Raw genomic sequence first — 17,194 nt, forward strand, 5'->3', positions numbered from 1 at the left:
AGGAGGTTTCAATTATCTAAAGGCCCACAGGTAACTGACTGAGTAATCCCCTATCTAAGAATCTAGAAATCTTTGCATCACTGTACACAGGGCGCTGGACAAAGATGTGTACTGTCATATGCTTTGTAATAGCAAAACTGTCCTGCATGTCCATCAAGAGGGGATTGGATTAATTAACTACAGTGAACTGACTCAATGGAATGCTAGACAGCCATAGAAAAGAATGGGGCCGACTGCTTTGCAACGACACAGAAAGGTGCCTGTAAGATACTGTTAAGGAAAAAAGCAAAGTACAGATTTACATGTAAACAGGATTTAAAAAACAAACACACACATAACTATGTGTGTATGTGTGTGTGTATGAAATCCCAAATGTGTATAGGAAAAGCTCTTGAAAGATATATACCAAACTGCTACTAGTAGACAGCTCTAGAGGAGAAATTGAGATACAAGACTAGAATCAAAAGAAGCTCTTATTTTTACCTACAGTTATTTTAGCTCTTTTAAAGGGAAATCTAGTTCTGTTCTATTTTTTTTAAATTCATTTTAAAATACAACAGGGACGGAGCAGGGGAGAGGAAGAAGAGAGAAGACAACTTCACTTTTTACTTTATACCTTCGTATTGGTTGAGTCTCAGGGGAGGTATTTTTTTCTCCAATGAGCACATGCTATTTTGTAACTCTTTTTTCCCACTGATTTTTTAGAGAGAGTGGAGGGGAGGGAGTGAAGGAGGGAGGGGAAGGGAGGGAAGGAAGAGAGTAAGAGAGAGAGAGAGAGAACCACTGATATGAGAGAACACATCGATTGGTTGCCTCCTGCATGCACCCCAACCAGCACCGGGGATGGAACCTGCAACCCAGGTATGTGCCCCTGCCAGGGAATCGAACCAAGACCCTTCGGTGCATAGGCCGACACTCTAAGCATTGAGCAACACCAGCTAGGGCTAAAGAGAGATTTTAAAATAATTTTTTTAAAAAAATTTAAGTATCTTGACAAGGTTGGGACAATAGGGAAAGCCTATTGTTCTGGCACCAAAGAAGGCTGGAGGGCTATGGGAGGGTTGAGAGCCTCCTGGCCATACATTTGCTTCATGCAGACAGACAAGGCTATAGGGATGTGATCAAAAATCAGGAGGTTACGTCCAGGAGCAAGGTTTCTAGTCAAGGAATTCGGTAGATGGAGAGTTGGCAACTACAGAGGAGAGTTTCAGCCTGGAACCTGCCAGAAAGGATCTGGCTTCAGGAAGGTCAGGGCTGGCCTTGAGGTGGCAACGGTGGGAAGAGAAGCTCTAGGCTTTGAATACCATCCTCAGCTGGGTACAGGTGCCAAGCTCCCTGCCCACTGCCTGTGGGTCCTCACACCGGGCTTGACACCTGCTTTGCTGGAGAGGAAGCTGGGTTGAGACAGGTGCAGAACTTGGCTCAAGGCCACACAGTTCCCAAGGGACAAAACGGAACCATCACCTGTGCTCCCCATGGCCAACAGCCCCTAAGGAGGGCTAAGAAGGCAGCACAAGCAACCCCAGCTCACTTTCCTTCTCCCCCATGCACACCTCCTCTCAGCTTCTGGGGTCCACAGTGTGCACATTCCATGACTAGAAACCCACTTCCCACCCAGCAGCTGGGAACTCACCCAACCCAGAAGGACCTCAACTATCAGCTACAGGGACAAAGGGCACTAGACCCAACTGTGGGATAAAAGGGGTGGGGAACTCAACTGTCCTCCTGTCTCCTAGTCCCCAATATACCCAGAGGTGATTTCTCCAACGCTGTAATTACCCGTTCTAAGAGGAAAGATGACAACTTGTGAGAATTCCTTTATAACAAATATGATGGAAGAAGGTTCAAATCCTGGCTCTGCTCCCTTCCCAGGTGACAATAAGTGACCTCACTTTCCTTGTTTCTCCCTCTGGAAATGCTGAGAGGACCAACTAGAAACCATATAGCTCCCTGTATATTTTAAAGTGCTGGCCAACAGAAGCCATAATGGCTAGGAAAGAGACAGCTGGATGGGGTAAGGACACTCAGATAAAAGCCAAATAGGTCTTGTTTTAACAGCAAAAGCTGGGAACTACCTAATGAAAAAGAAAATGAGTAAATACAATGGGGCAATCTCCTATTAGGAAATACTACAAAGCCATAAAAAATGAATGAGCTTTTAGTGACCCAGACCTAGAGATATCAACATGGATGAATCTCACAAATATATTAAGCAAAACAAGCAAGTTTCAGAATAATACAGACAGTATGATAGCATTTAAGTAACGTTTTAAAACATACAAAACAATACTACATATTGCTTAGGGAGGCATACATTTATAATAAAACTATGGAGAAATGCAAGAGGATAAACTCTAAATTCAGGGGAAGGAAAGGGGATGATCAGGGAGAAATTTCAGGTGCACAGAAATGTGTCCTCGTGGGTGCCCAGGTATCTGCCTCTTACCCTCTATATCTGAAAGATTCCTTCATATTTTCTAAAAGTCCATGTTGCTGTCCTCAGAACCTCTTCCCAGGTGACAAACTTGTAAGGCACTTCGATCTCCAGCCTCCAGAATGGGAGGGGGTCGCACTTGCAGAGGCAGAAGTGGGGTGCGGAGGGACCAGGGTTCCTGAGGTCTCTGACAAAGCTGGCCATGACAAAGGCAGAGGGCAATGACCAGCACTGCCTGCACTCTCCAGTGTGGGTGGAGACCAAACCAAAGGCCCCTGACTCATGGGTCACCCCCCACGCCCGCCCTAAAAATACCAGCTCTGGCCTCTGAGTATGACTCCTCGGTGACAAGACTCCCACACACATCCATCTGCCTGGACCACCAGTTAGTCCACCCATAGGTGCTCAAGGACACAGGGACCAGCCTCGGGGTAGGGTCCTCAGGAAGAGAAGAGCTCCACAGGAAGGCAGCCCCAGACAAAGAGCCAGCAGTTCCCCAGGCCAGTCATCCATTCCTCTAGAAGAGTGACTGTCCTGGGCCGGTCATGGGGAAAAACATGGAGAACTTCCTGCAACTGGCCGTGGAGGCTGCCAAGATCTGTCTCTAGGGTTGGGGAGCTTCTCCCTGCTTTCCTGTGCCTTCTCTGGCGCAACCCTCCAGAAGACTCGGGACACCCTCCCTTCAGAGAAGGACGGGAGAGGAGGGCAGTGGCGCAGCTCTAGAAGCAGGGAGGGTGGGCCCAGGAAGACATGGCCCACCAGGAAAAGCTCAGAAACTGCTGGACGCCCATCGCTGGGCTACAGAACTTTCAGAGCTGGAAGAGGACACCCTTGCCGGGAGCCGGTCCATCCTTGCTGTTTCAAGGGACCTGGCATATATGGCATACGGTTCTTAATATGTTTGCTCACCTTCTTGGCGCTGTGTTTTAACCAAGGTCACCTCTCAGAGAAAGGTTGAATCCCCAGGTAGGGATTTTCCCCTGAAGTTAGGGAGGGAATAAAACCCCTCAACTAAGTGCCAGGCGGGTAATTAATCCCTTTAACTACGAACAATCATGCTTAAACTACATAATCTTTTCTCCCTGGAATGGAGATAAGAAACGCCCTAACCTTTGTAATAGAGATTGATAGGATTGAATCAACTGGTATAAATACAGTTGTAACAAGACAGAAACACACAGAACTTAGAACACAGAATCAAGAACACAGGGGCTTGGAAGACAGGACCAAGAGAGACAGAGCCTAGGCACAGAACCTACACAGAACATTCTCTAGAGACAGAAGAACTTCGCTGGAGAGAGCATGCCGGAGGATCCTGGACAGGGACTGGCCTCGGAGCCTGGAGGCAGAGCCTGGCGAGAGAGCATGGCAGGGGATCCTGGACTGAACCTGACTACAGAAATATGGCAAGAGAACCTGACTAGAACCTTGTGACTGGACCTGCCTGGAGAACCTACAGAACCTGGCAATAGAACCAGGCAAGAGAACCCAACCATGCTGATCAACTGAACGCTGTCTCCGTGTCATTCCTTCTTCGCCGACTCCATCCACACCTTTGGGGACCCCTGGACCCGCTGGGGTTGGACCCCGGCACACCCTGAGGCAGCAGCCAGTGCAATCCCTTCATGTTGCAGCTGGGATGCCAAAGTCAGCAAAGCGAAGAGGCCTGCCCAAGGTGGCACAGGATGGCAGTGAGGCAGAGGGGAGGGGCCCGGTGGCCAGCTGTGCCTTCTCTGCCTCACCACCCTACGACCCTGTCTCTTTCCTTCCCTCTCTCCCTCAAAGTGGTCAGGTGAGCGAGGAGGGAGCACAGAGGAGGTAAGAAAGGAAGGACCTGCATCAAGCCTCCTCCCCACTGCTGTGAAAGCAAGCCATCTGTAACAACACCGGGAGGCAGCGTGCTCCCTGACCCTGAGGGTGGGGATCAAGTGGAGGCTGGATGATCACCTGCTGGGGTGCTGGGTGCTGTTGAGGGAACTTGGACCAGATGTCCTGTGTGCCCCTCACACAGGTAAGCTTCCACTATTCTAATCAGGGATGGAAAGAGGTCTGAGACAAAGCAAAGGATGACCCCGTCCGAGAGGACACGGCATGGCCCATAGGTGGCAGAGGGTCGATGGCAAGTTTTCCTGAAGCACGGAAACACAGACCATCCTCATCTTCTCCTATTAAAATCCCTTCAATGCCCTTGTGATCATCACCATTCACAAGGTCAGCAGTGGCATTTACTGATGGCTTACCCTGCACCAGCCCTGCGCTGAGTGCCTGCACGCACTGTCTCATTCATTCGCCCCACTCTAGAAGGTAGCACGGGGGGCACAGAACCTTACAGGTGAGGAAGCAGAGGCAGCACCCACCCAGGAGAGCCCAACTCGAAAGGAGGGGCTCCACACCAGGGGTTCTCATAGAGCCGCCCGGACCAGCAGCAGCATCTCCAACACTTACTGGATCAGACACCAGGGGCCACAGCCCAGCCATCTAACAAGACACCCAGGTGGTGCTGAAGCCTGCTTAAGTTTGCCGACCAAATGGTCTAATCACTTCCCAATGCTGCCCACAGGGAAAAATCAACACGTCTCTACCTGGTAGTCAAGACCTTAGGGTTTTTCCTAGCCCAGCTGGTCAGCTTCCCCAACCCAGCAGAACCTTACCCCACATCTGCTGCTCAGCCCACCAAGTTCCAGAAGGGGCTCAGGCCCCCCTCTGCACCTCATCATCAGGCCTGGCCTTGGAGTCACCTCTCTCCAGAAGCCCCCAGCCCACCTGGCACCTGCAAACTGCTCCGCATGACAGTCAGACTTACTGCCGGGCACTTGCTGGCACACAAGGGCTTCCAGACAGCACTCTGGGCACCTTCCTCCCCATTTACTACAAGCTCCTCAAGGGCAGGGCCAGTTCCTATGCACCTGAGCATCGGGCCACATTCACAGCACCAGGCACGAGGGCCATCAGGAAATGTCTGCTGACTGTAGAGAGGGATAAAGGGTGATGGGAAAGATTAAATTAAATTTTTAAAAAATGAAAAAAAAAAAAGCCTCAGGAAGCAAGTTCTGGTTCTCATTCCAACTCTGCACTACCCCTCTGGGGCAAGTGCCTTCCCATCTCTAGGCCTCAGTTTCCCACCTGGGAAATGCACCATTATCCTAGTTTCTTCTATTCTACTCCCCCATTGAACAAAGCCAGCAGAGCCTTACCCTAGACCCTCTTATCTATTATCAGGATGCACACATGAAACCAAAGAGGCCCCTGCTCTCACTCTTCTCTTCTAGGAAAAAGAGAAAGACGACAAACTGAAATTACTATATGCCAGACACTGAGTTCTATACATAGACTTTCTCATTCACAAAAAAATAAGATTATTTCAGAGGATGACAACTGCATAAAAAAAAAACACACAACAGTTTTATTACAGAAAGTGAAAAAAGGGGCTACTTTGCATAGAAAGGTCAGGGAAGGCCCCTCTGAGGAGGTGACATTTGAGCTGAGACTTGACAAATAAGGAAGAACCAGCCATAGAAAGAGCCAGAGAAAGGAGTTCCAAGCAGAAGGAACAGCATATACAAAGGCCTCAAGGAAAGGCCAAGCCTGGCAGGGAAGAAAAGCAGGGGCCATGGCTACACCGCAGTGAGAGCAGAAGTAAGGTAGTACCCAGGGGACTCAGAGAGGGCGGCAAACAACCTCTTACAAGTCTAAGGTGCTCAAATCAGGTCGGCCCGACCCAACCCAGGACATCCGGGCCCAAGTCACAAGCAGCACTGGGGGTAAGGGTATGAGTCAGACCCCACGGCTTCCTGGGCCCCAAAGGACTGGTGTGGGCATAGGGGCAGGCACCAACCCTCAGCATGCGTACCATGCCATACCCACGGGACACCCACGGGTGGGGGGAAACAGGGTCACATAAGTATGTAGGACACAGGACTCTCACGGCTGCCGCTTTCAGAGGGACATGATCAAGTGCTTCCATGAAGCGCCAGTCCCCGATCACATTATTTTTCCAGGACACAGCAAGGACAAGAGCCTTGGTCAGTGGAAAAGGAACAAGATCCAGGGTTCAAAGCTTACTAGTTTGGGGCAAGTCTTAACCTTTTGGGCCTCAGTTTCCTCACCTGAAAACTGAGGCTACTAACAGTCATGATCTCGTAGGATGGTTGAAAAATTAAATGAGATACTGAATGTAAAGCACCAGGCCTGGCACATGGTAAGTGTTCATAAATGTAAGCTGTTATTATTACCAGTAGTGGTTGTTCACTGCCTCAGTTCCCTCTGCTGTAAAATAGGGATATTGATACAACATCATAGGATTGCTATAAGTCTGTACTAATAAATATTCCAGCTTCCTAATGCAATATCCATTGTCGGGAATTAAAAAAAAAAAAATGCTGAGAGTCCCCTTTCCTGACCTCTCATCAGATGCCGAATTCCCCTCTACCATACCTCACTGTTTGGAAAGTGAGTAAGTGCTGCTTAAATTCCATTTTGACTATGCTGTGAAATAAAAATGATGCATTTGGAATCCACAGCTTCCCCTGCGCTGTCATTCTGCAAGGGGGTGGGGATGGATGTTGCAGATTCTTCCGCATCGTCCACAAAAGTCCCGCCCTCCCAACCAAAACACAGTCTGTTGCCCAGTCACATAAACACGTCCATACACACGATTAACGAATGCATAATGCCATCGCTTCCATACGCATCAATGTATGCACACAAATGTCCCACAGTGGAAAAGTCACCCATACGGAGAAACTCCACACGCAAAATCATTCCCGGAAATTCACTTACGGATACCCCGCACATGCACACCGAGGTAGTCTCCAACACTGTGCAAATATGGTGAACAGTAGCGCGGGGGACTCGGAGACAAATGCCAGCTTTCAAATCCTGCAACCCCCTAGCTGTGTGACCCCAGTCTCCAAGTGCCTCGGTTGGGAGCAAAATGGGGACAATAATACTAATACTCATTTTGAAGAGGAATGTTATTTTCCTCTTCATTACCCATGCACACTGCTTCCAAAACTGGCCTCCCCCAGCGGTTCTCAACCTGTGGGTCGCGATCCCTTTGGGGGTCGAACGGCCCTTTCACAGCGGTCGCCTAAATACATCCTGCATATCAGGTATTTACATTACGATTCAAAACACTGGCAAAATTACAGTAATGAAGTAGCAACGAAAATAATTTTATGGTTGGGGGTCACCACAACATGAGGAACTGTATTGAAAGGGTCGCGGCATCAGGAAGGTTGAGAACCACTGCGTGAGTGTAAACAGACTCAAGCTCACGCGCTCTCTCCACCGGCGGGCGCACACCGCCTGCAAGCCCGGCACTGGCCTGCACCCCGTTTCTAGACACGCGCGCCTACGCAGTGCGCACGCGCACCCGCCACCCTCCGCGGGAGCAGCGATTCCCCACAGAGCCGGACCCCCCAGGAGGCGCCCCGCGACCCGGGGCCTCAAGCGCCATTGCCCCGGAGCCGAGAATCCCAGGCCACCTGGCGGGGCCTGACCTCCCACTCCATGCCAGGCCGCTGCCGAGGCGCTGAACGGCCGGTCTCAGACTCCCTTCCTCCCCCACCTTCCCCGCTCCGGCCCGGCAGGCTTACCTGAGGGTGAGGGCCTTGAGGGACAGCGCCCTCTCTCCGCGCCCAGCACGGGCTCCGGGGACGCTCCAGGGACGGGGTGGCAAGGTAGCGGCCCGGGCGGCACACCTCCGGCTCCTGGGAAGGGGCTGGGACGAGGAAGTGCCGGGGGCCGGGCGGCCCCACCCCTGGGAAAGTCCCCGGAGATTGACAGGCCTGTCGTCCAATCGCGCCGTGCTCTACGGGCGGGCCCGCGGCTGCTGGGGTGGGGCCGGGCGAGGTAAACAGCCGGAGCAGCTGCCGAGCGGCCGCGGGTGTCCGTCCCTCGGGCCGGCGACGCCCTGGGTCTGGGCAGCTCCAGACGGCATTCCCGGCCCCGGAAGCCCCGGGCTCCGGAATGAGGCTGCGGCCACTTGAAAGCCCAAACTACCGAGCGGAGACGAGCCGCAGAGACCACCCCACAACTTCCTGGGGCCGAGGGGCGCCGGGCCAGAGCGAGGAAGGAACTTGCCAAAAGGCACGTAGCGTTTGGAGCTCAGCCGGAGCGGCTGCTCAGGGCCCCGGCGATGGGGCTGGGCGCTCCCGGACTTGTGAGCACAGCTCATAGAAATTCCGAGCTGGGGGGACCCTGCAGGACTCTCACTGTTGCTGCTAACATGCACTGCTCCAGACACTGTAAGCACTTTGCACGCACTACTTCAATTTACTCGGCCACCCTAATGAGATGGGTTTTGTACACCTTATTTTATTTTTTGTACACCTTATTTTATTTTATTTTTACCATAAATATATGAAACACAGAGTATATCTTACGGTAGGTGGGCCAGGGATTTCCCAGATGCATAAGGAGCAGTATGGCTTAAGGTTGGGAACACTGGTCTTTTTAAGGTCATAATTTTATTCTACAGAGGGTAAGTTTAATTTCAGAAGGGATTTGAGGAGCTGTTTCACACAGGCCCTCATTTTACAAATTGAGGGATCTGTCAATCAACTGATTCTGTGCAAACACACACACAAGCATATGCCTAATCCAAGCATTCTCCTTTCAGGCTCAGTGACAACCTGGGATGCCTTCAATTACTTCAAAGGTGTTATCAAATTCTCAAAACAGCCCTGGCTGGTTGGTTCAGGGTGCGTGCCAGAGGCACCAATGATACATTGATGTTTTTCTCTCTGCCTCCCTCCCTTCCATTCTCTTTAAAAAAAAAAAAAAAAAAGAAAAGAAAGAAAGAATATCCTCAGGTGAGGATTTAAAAAATAATAATTCTAGTTCATTTTAATTATGAAAATAAATACACATATACCCAGATTTTGAAGGGAGGGAGCCAAGGAATGCAAACACCAAAGCGCCATTGAGTGTCACCAAGAGGGAGGTTACAGGGAGATTAGAATCTATAAGGCAGCCCTCAGGCATCACCTCTACCCATTGGGTCCCCACACCAGTCTCCTTCCTGTTCTTCATCTGTACACCCCAAATTGCCTCTTCTTAGAATGCTCTCTTCCTAAGCCCAACCTCTCTTCTCATGAACATTGACATTTACTTTAAAGAGAGAGAGAGAGAGAGAGAGAGAGAGAGAGAGAAGGATCTTCAACTATTTGCATTTTGTTTCCAAACTATTTCAGCTGTTTTTATAAAAAGTCCAACTGAACTTAGAGAGTTAGGAAAATAATTCCATTCCCTAAAATACCAGACGACTCCTAGGTGGGTTTTTTTGGACAATGCTCTAGTATGACATAAAAAGGTTACATAGTCATCTTGTTGCCTGTATTCCTACTTTGGGATAATTTTTCTTAACAATTACAACGTGTGAGAAAACTCATCTCTTCAAAGTCATGACCGCACCCACCCCTTCCATCCTTTTTTAAGTCTTTGTTGGACTTCAGAACATCCCACCATGTTAGAAGCCATGGGGACCCTGATCACAATCTCTTACGTGACGGGTAGGAAAGCAGAGGCTTCCGTGTAGTAAAGGACTTGTTAAAGGCCACATGTGTCGAGTGATGCAACCAGTGTTGGAACTCAGGACTTGGGCTGCCCAGCATATGTACACTTTCCACTGCACCATGTTGCCTTTACAGTGTCATGATTTTTCGTACTGTCTTACAGAAACTCAGCACTCATTATGAACATAGGCTATGAATTTAACTAATGGGGTTCTAACCCCTACTCAACCACTTGCTACCTGGGTGGCCTCTCTAAGCCTCAGTTCCTCTCCGAATGTAGAGATGATCATTGTACCTACCCCTCAGGTGATCCTGAGGATAAATGAGATAATGCGAGTAAAGCCCAAAGCTTGGCACAAAGAAGGCATTTGAGAAATGATAATGGCATGTAGACATGGGTTACATGCATTGGGTAGACCGTCACAGTTAAACCCAGGAATATAGTCTCCCCAGTTGCCAGCCACCATCCACATCCACGATAGGGCCCTAGGCCGGGGGCCTGGCAGGGCAGGAAACAGGTCCCCTAGCCTGTCACTTCTGCTCCCCCCAGATCTGGAAGATTTCCAAGCCAGGAAGCTTGACCTCACACTGGAAGCTAACGACTCAGGCAGCTGGGAACCTCTTGCTCTTCCAGGGTGACAACAAGCACCTGTGCAAAGCCCCACCTGGGAGGACAATCAAAAGGCCTGTGTTTTATTTTGCTTTGTTTTAAAGCACACAGATTCCTAATCTCCTTCCTGCCACTCCCTCCCCTCCTCCACCAAAGCTGTTCCAAAGTCAGACCTAAATCCACATTTGAGGAAAATAAAAAACATACCCCAAAGAAGAAAAAAGTTGGAGGGTCACAATACTGTATATCAAACTATACTACAAAGCCATTGTAATCAAAACAGCCTGGTACTGGCATAAGAACAGTCATATACATCAATGGAACAGAAGGGAGACCCCAAAAATCAACCCACGCCATTACGGTCAATTAATATTTGACAAAGGAGGCAAGAGCATACAATGGGGTAGAGACAGTCTCTTCAATAAATGGTGTTGGGCCCAGCCGGTGTGGCTCAGTGGTTGAGCACTGACCTATGAACCAGGAGGTCACGGTTTGATTCCTGGTCAGGGCACATGCCCAGGTTGCAGGCTCAATCCCTATTGTGGGGCGTACAGGAGGCAGCCAATCAATGATTTTCTCTCATCATTGATGTTTCTCTCTCTCCCCCCCCTTCCTCTCTGAAATCAATAAAAATATTTTTTAAGAAATAAATAAACTGCACTTAGAATAGCGCTGCTTTATACTATTCTCTCTATATTTATCCATGTTTGAAATTTTCAATAATGAAATATTAAAACATTTTTAAAAAATAAAATAAATGGTGTTGGGAAATTGGATGGGTACATGAAAAAAAAAAAAAAAAAGGAACTGGACCACCAACTTACACCACACACAAGAATAAATTCAAAATGGATAAAAGACAAATGTAAGTTGCAAACCATAAAAATTCTAAAGAAAACATAGGCAGTAAAATCTCAGACATCTCACATAGCAGTATTTTCACTGATACATCTATGGCAAGAGAAACAAAGGAAAAAATAATTAAATGGGACTACATCAAACTAAAAAGCTGCACAGCACAAGAAACCCTCATCAAAATGAAAATAACCCATGTGTGGGAGAACATATTTGCCAATGATACATCTGATAAGGCGTTGATTTCCAAAATACATAAAGAACTTACAGAACTTAACACCAGGAACACAAACAATCCAATTTTTAAAAATGGGCAAAGGACTTAAATAGACACTTCTCCAGAGAGGACATACAGATTGGCCAACAGACATGAAAAAAATGCTCAACATCACTAATCAGCAGAGAGATGCAAATTAAAACTACAGTGAGGTTTTAATCACCTCAACAATGGCTACCATCAACAAATCAACAAATGACAAGTGCTGGTGAGGATGTAGAGAAAAGGGAACCCTAGTACACTGCTGGTGGGAATGCAGACTGGTGCAGCCAATATGGAAAACAGTATGGAGTTGCCTCAAAAAATTGAAAATGGAACTGTCATTTGACCCAGCAATCCCACTTCTGGGACTATATCCTAAGAATCCCGAAACACCACCAGAAAGATTATATGCATTCCTATGTTCATAGCAGCATTGTTTACAATGGCTAAGATCTGGAAACAGCCCAAGTGTCCATCTGTAGATGAGTGGATAAATAAAGAAGTGGGACATTTCCATCATGGAATATTATGCAGCTGTAAAAAAAGAAGGATCTCTTACCCTTTGCAATAGCATGGATGGACCTGGAGATTATTATGCTAAGTGAAATAAGCCAGTCAGAGAAAGACAAATATCACGTGATCTCATTTAAATGTGGAATCTAATGAACAAAATAAACTGAGGAACAAAATAGGTCCAGAGGCATGGAAACATGGAGCAGACTGACAGATCTCAGAGGGGAGAGGGGGTGGTGGGGACAGAAAGAGATTAACCAAAGAACATACATGGGGCTCAAGTGGAAGGGGTAATGGGGGACATCTGTAATACTGTCAACAATCAAAAATAAATTTCAAAAAATCTTGTACTTCTAACCAAAAAGTTCATACTCCCAAACCCTCCCATAACTGATTGAACTCTAAATCAAGTGCCTAGCCGAAACCGGTTTGGCTCAGTGGATAGAGCGTCGGCCTGCGGACTGAGGGGTCCCAGGTTTGATTCCGGTCAAGGGCATGTACCTGGGTTGCGGGCACATCCCCAGTGGGAGATGTGCAGGAGGCAGCTGATCGATGTTTCTCTCTCATCGATGTTTCTAACTCTCTACCTCTCTCTCCCTTCCTCTCTGTGAAAAATCAATAAAATATATTTAAAAATAAATAAATAAATCAAGTGCCTAAAGAAGAGTGAAGGCTGCATATTAAAAACATTAAAAGGTAACATTTGTGGAGTATTTGCTGTGTGCTAGGCCTGCACTTTCACATACTGTGTCTCCCAGCCACGCTCTGAGGTCAGGACTATTATCATCCCCATTTCTCAGATGAAACTGCGGCTTGGAGCTGTTAAATGACTTGGACGAGGTCATATACAGCAACAGGTAACTGGAGCAGGAAGATCCAGGCTCTTAAAGTCGAAACACTCCTAAGCATTGTGTTATGGAGTCTTGCCAGCTAGCAAGACATAGAACTCAAAATGCCAGACCTTTTAAAGAGCGGTTAGAAAGGATCAAACCCAGCCTTTTACTTGTAGGGATGAAGCCACCGAGGACCAGAGAAGCAGGGATGTGCTGGAGATCTCACAAGTTCGTGATTGGTAACTTGGGACTGGAACCCACCTCCTGCTTCCAGATCAGTGTTATATCCACACCCTCCACCGATGGGAAATGGAGCTTTCAAACAAGCACGTGTATCATTCCATTGTGTGCATTAGTGAGCCGGGGCCTTGGCTGGGGGGGTCAGTGAAACTCAGGGCCAGCAGCTACGGACCAAAGAAAAGAACAATCCTGGCTCTGGGTCCCTTCCTTAGATCCACGTGTCCTTAGCCTGAGGCCGCCCCGGGATATAAAACCCTCTCTGGATTCTAGGTGCTTTCTGGTATTGGGTGTGTGTGTACACAAGAGAGATGTCAGCGATAGTTAAATGAGAAATGGGTGTCAAGCACGTTTCTGTTGACTGAAGTTGTACTAGGTAATCGTGTTTCTTGGTAAGAAGTAAATCAGTCTTTAATTCTGTCTACTCCCAAATACCATAACTGAATGAGGGCACAGACACAACGACAGTAAGACAGCGTTCGCTTTGCGCATTCACTCGGCACCCTGATGTGAATTAAACCATGTACTGTACCCACCATTGCCCTTCCTCCAAGAAGCAGAGCCTGGGAGAATCAGGGAGTCAGACAGACCTGGGCCTAGAGGACAGCCCTGCCTCAGCAAGTACTCCTCGTGATTGTTCTCTGCCTGTTTCCTCACCCACAGCAGGAAGGTTAGAACAGTGCCCAGCACACAGGGTGGAGCAAGTGAAATACCACAGGGTCTGGCATCAGTGAAAGGCAGCAACAATAATGACAATCAATCCTATAGGGTCCCCACGGCCTAGAGCAGGGGTGGGCAAACTTTCTGACTCGAGGGCCACAATGGGTTCTTAAACTGGACCGGAGGGCCGGAACAAAAGCATGGATGGAGTGTTTGTGTGAACTAATATAAACTCAAAGGAAACATCATTACATAAAAGGGTACGGTCTTTTTTTTTTTTTTAGTTTTATTCATTTCAAACGGGCCGGATCCGGCCCGCGGGCCGTAGTTTGCCCACGGCTGGCCTAGAGCCTGGAGGAACTTGCCCCAGACCTCACAGAGTGTGTTCTCGGAACTGCCAGGCCTGGAAGCGCTCTCCTGTTTTCCTCTTTCTCCACCCCAACTATTTGCCCTAAGTCCCTGGACCTGGGGTTTCTAGGGCACCACTAGAGAGAGGAGAGGTAAAATGACAGTAGGGACATGCTGGCCTTCGTGACCTCATCAGTCCCCTCTCCTAGTTCCTAAGAGCCAGGCCTCCCCTGTTCCAGCTCCTCTCCCTCTGGCCTCCCCGTCTCCAGTCAGGGTGCCGATCGGATTTGGGTTTAGATCCAAGCTTGCCCCCTGTCATCCTCCCAGAAGTGGGAAGCGGTAGGCCAGGCCCAGCCCAGCCCCCGAGGGAGGCAGACCCATGGGAACCAGAGCGATTTCTAATCCTGGGAAGCCCTGACAGGGCCCTGAGAGTAATCAATCCTCCCTCAGCCTCACCCCTGTCCTCTCATGCTCGCTCTGCCCGGCCCCTCCTGCTTCTCCCAGCCAGAAGCCACTGCAGTGACTTGGCCTCCACTGCTTGCCACTCCTCGCCAGGGACTTCCCTGGGCTGGGCCTCTGACCAGCTTTGGAAAATCTGGACTGTTTGTGATCAAAGAGGAGGCCGCATCGCCGCCGCTGCCAGCCCTTCACCCCCTCCTGGTGCTTTGGGCTCTGTTAAAGGTTCAACCCCAGAAAGGCCCAGCCGTCCCGGGAGGGAAGCAGGTGGGGGAGTGCTCCATAGGGTCCCAGCCTTCCAGTCTTTAGATCACAAAGTTCCCAACACACACACACCCTCACACACACACACACACACACACACACACACACACTCATAATACCCAAACACTCACACACACCTACACACCCCTCACACAGACACACACACACCTACACATCCCTCACACACAGACACAGACACACACACACACACTCATAATACCCAAACACTCACACACACCCCTACATACTCCCCTCACACAGACACACACACACACACACACTCATAAAACCCACTCACACACATACCTACACACCCCTCACACATAGACACACACACACACACTCATAATACCCAAACATTCACACACCCTTACACACTCCACACACACACACACACACACACTCACATAATACCAAAACACACACACACACACACACACACACTTCCCTCACACATACAGACACACACATAATACCCAGACACAATCACACACACCTACACACACACACACACACACACTCACACAAAGCTACACACTGCCCTCACACACAGACATATATAAACACACTTTTGCTCACAGGGTCATACACATATACACCTCAGTAGATTGGACACATGCTCACCAACGAAGACACACGTAGTCACTCACACACACAAACATCCATGTTCACACTAGGGAACCTACTCCCTTTTCTTGGGGGAAGAATAAGATAAAAATAGACCTTTCTTTTCCTTCTCTTTGGAAAAACTAGCAGCGACTAGAGAGAAAAGACTGGCTGAGGAAGCGGGCAAGAAGAGGAGGGCAGGAAAAGGAAATAAAAGGAGGGAGAGAAGCAAGAAGAGAACGGCGGGGCCTGCTGGGCGGGCGGGCAGGGACATAGAGAGGCCCAGAGCCCAAGCCCTAAGTGGGGGAAGAGGGACCTGGGCCTGGAGCAGCGACCCCAGCAGGCAGGAAAGTGGGAGGCTGGTGGCTCTTGGCCCAGAGGTGGGAGGGCCTGGTGGGCCCAGCACCCTGGTGCAGTGAGCCCTTTCCCCTGTCCTGCCTGGCTCGCCGCCCCCAGGCTGGGTCACTCACCTGGAGAAGGGCAGGAGGAGACAGGGTGTGTGTGGCGGGGGCTGCCGGCCCTGTGAAGGCTGCTCCGCTCACTGTGCTTCTGCAGGAAGGAGGGCTGGGCTGGGCTGGGCTGGGCTGACTTTTAGCAGGAGGGGAATTCCCCGAGATGGAGGAGCCAGGCAGCCACACAAGGCTCAGCGGAGGCCCCTTCCCACCCCTGGCAGAGCACAGGGCCCTTCTCTATCAGTCCCCACCTGTCACTGCCCAGACTGGCTGTCGCTAGCTGTGAATTCCAGGAGACGGCTCAGGGGAAGAGCTGGAGCCTGCGGATTCCGTGGCTGGTCTGAGGACTGGCGCAGGGCAGGCAGGGGCCACCTGGTCTGCTCACCCCACCTCGCCCCAGGGTTCTCCCAAGAACCTCTATTTCCTCCTTTGCCTAACATGGGGGATTCCAGTGCTCAGGACCCTGAGGAAATCACCAGATGTCCAGCCCACATCCTCCTGCCCCCCGTCCTACCCCATCTGTTTCCACTTAGTCTGGTGGATTCTCCGCGGGGCAGGAAGAGCTTACTCCCCTCTGTGCCAGACCTCATTCAGATGTCGAGGGGGGTCTTAGAGACCGCCCCACCCCGAGCAGCCAGCTCCGCACGAACCAGCGCGGGTGCTCCGGAGCCTTGCTTCCCCATCCGGAGCCTCAGTGATCCCTGCTGGAAAATGGGGACAATGAGTCCTGCTTTGGCTGCCTCCTGTGATGATAAGTAAAGTAAAACAATGGATTCCAGACATTCTTTGTAAACTACCAACTGCTTTACAAACATAAGTTCTCAGTTCATTATCTGCTGACGCCTGGAGAAGGGATGGGAGGGGGCCGTGTGGATGAGCTGGCCTCTCCCTCGATCAGCCCCGGTACAGAGTTTCTTCATTCTTACAGTTTCTTCAAGACCACTCACAGGCTTACAGACCACTGAGGATACAGGGGTGGACAAGCCAGCTCCTGCCTGCTCACAGCTTTGGTGGCTGCCCGTCCAGAACAGTAGCCATTGGCCACTCGTGGCTATTTGAATATAAATTCGTTAAAATCAGGAATTCAGTTCCTCAGCACCAGCCACATTTCAAGTGCTCAGTGGCCACATGTGGCCATCACATTAGCTGC

The 17,194-nt window shown here is 49.7% G+C and overlaps 1 protein-coding gene across 7 annotated transcripts in view; it reads right to left on the reverse strand.

The window, feature by feature from the left end:
• Positions 1–16,204, reverse strand: part of TNIP1 (TNFAIP3 interacting protein 1) — a 53,377-nt gene extending 37,173 nt beyond the window's left edge. For 2 of the 7 annotated variants that reach the window (XM_059698937.1, XM_059698926.1), the window contains exon 1: positions 8,032–8,173. The gene's annotated coding sequence lies outside the window, so the exon portion shown is untranslated. Of the gene's footprint in view, positions 1–2,446; positions 2,611–8,031; positions 8,174–16,062 lie in introns of those variants that run through there. The other 5 variants (XM_059698934.1, XM_059698927.1, XM_059698933.1 and 2 more) reach the window with 5 other exon arrangements.
• Positions 16,205–17,194: the final 990 nt, after the last annotated feature.

The sequence above is a fragment of the Myotis daubentonii genome, chromosome 5 (genome assembly GCF_963259705.1).
Source record: "Myotis daubentonii chromosome 5, mMyoDau2.1, whole genome shotgun sequence".
NCBI lineage: Eukaryota > Metazoa > Chordata > Mammalia > Chiroptera > Vespertilionidae > Myotis > Myotis daubentonii.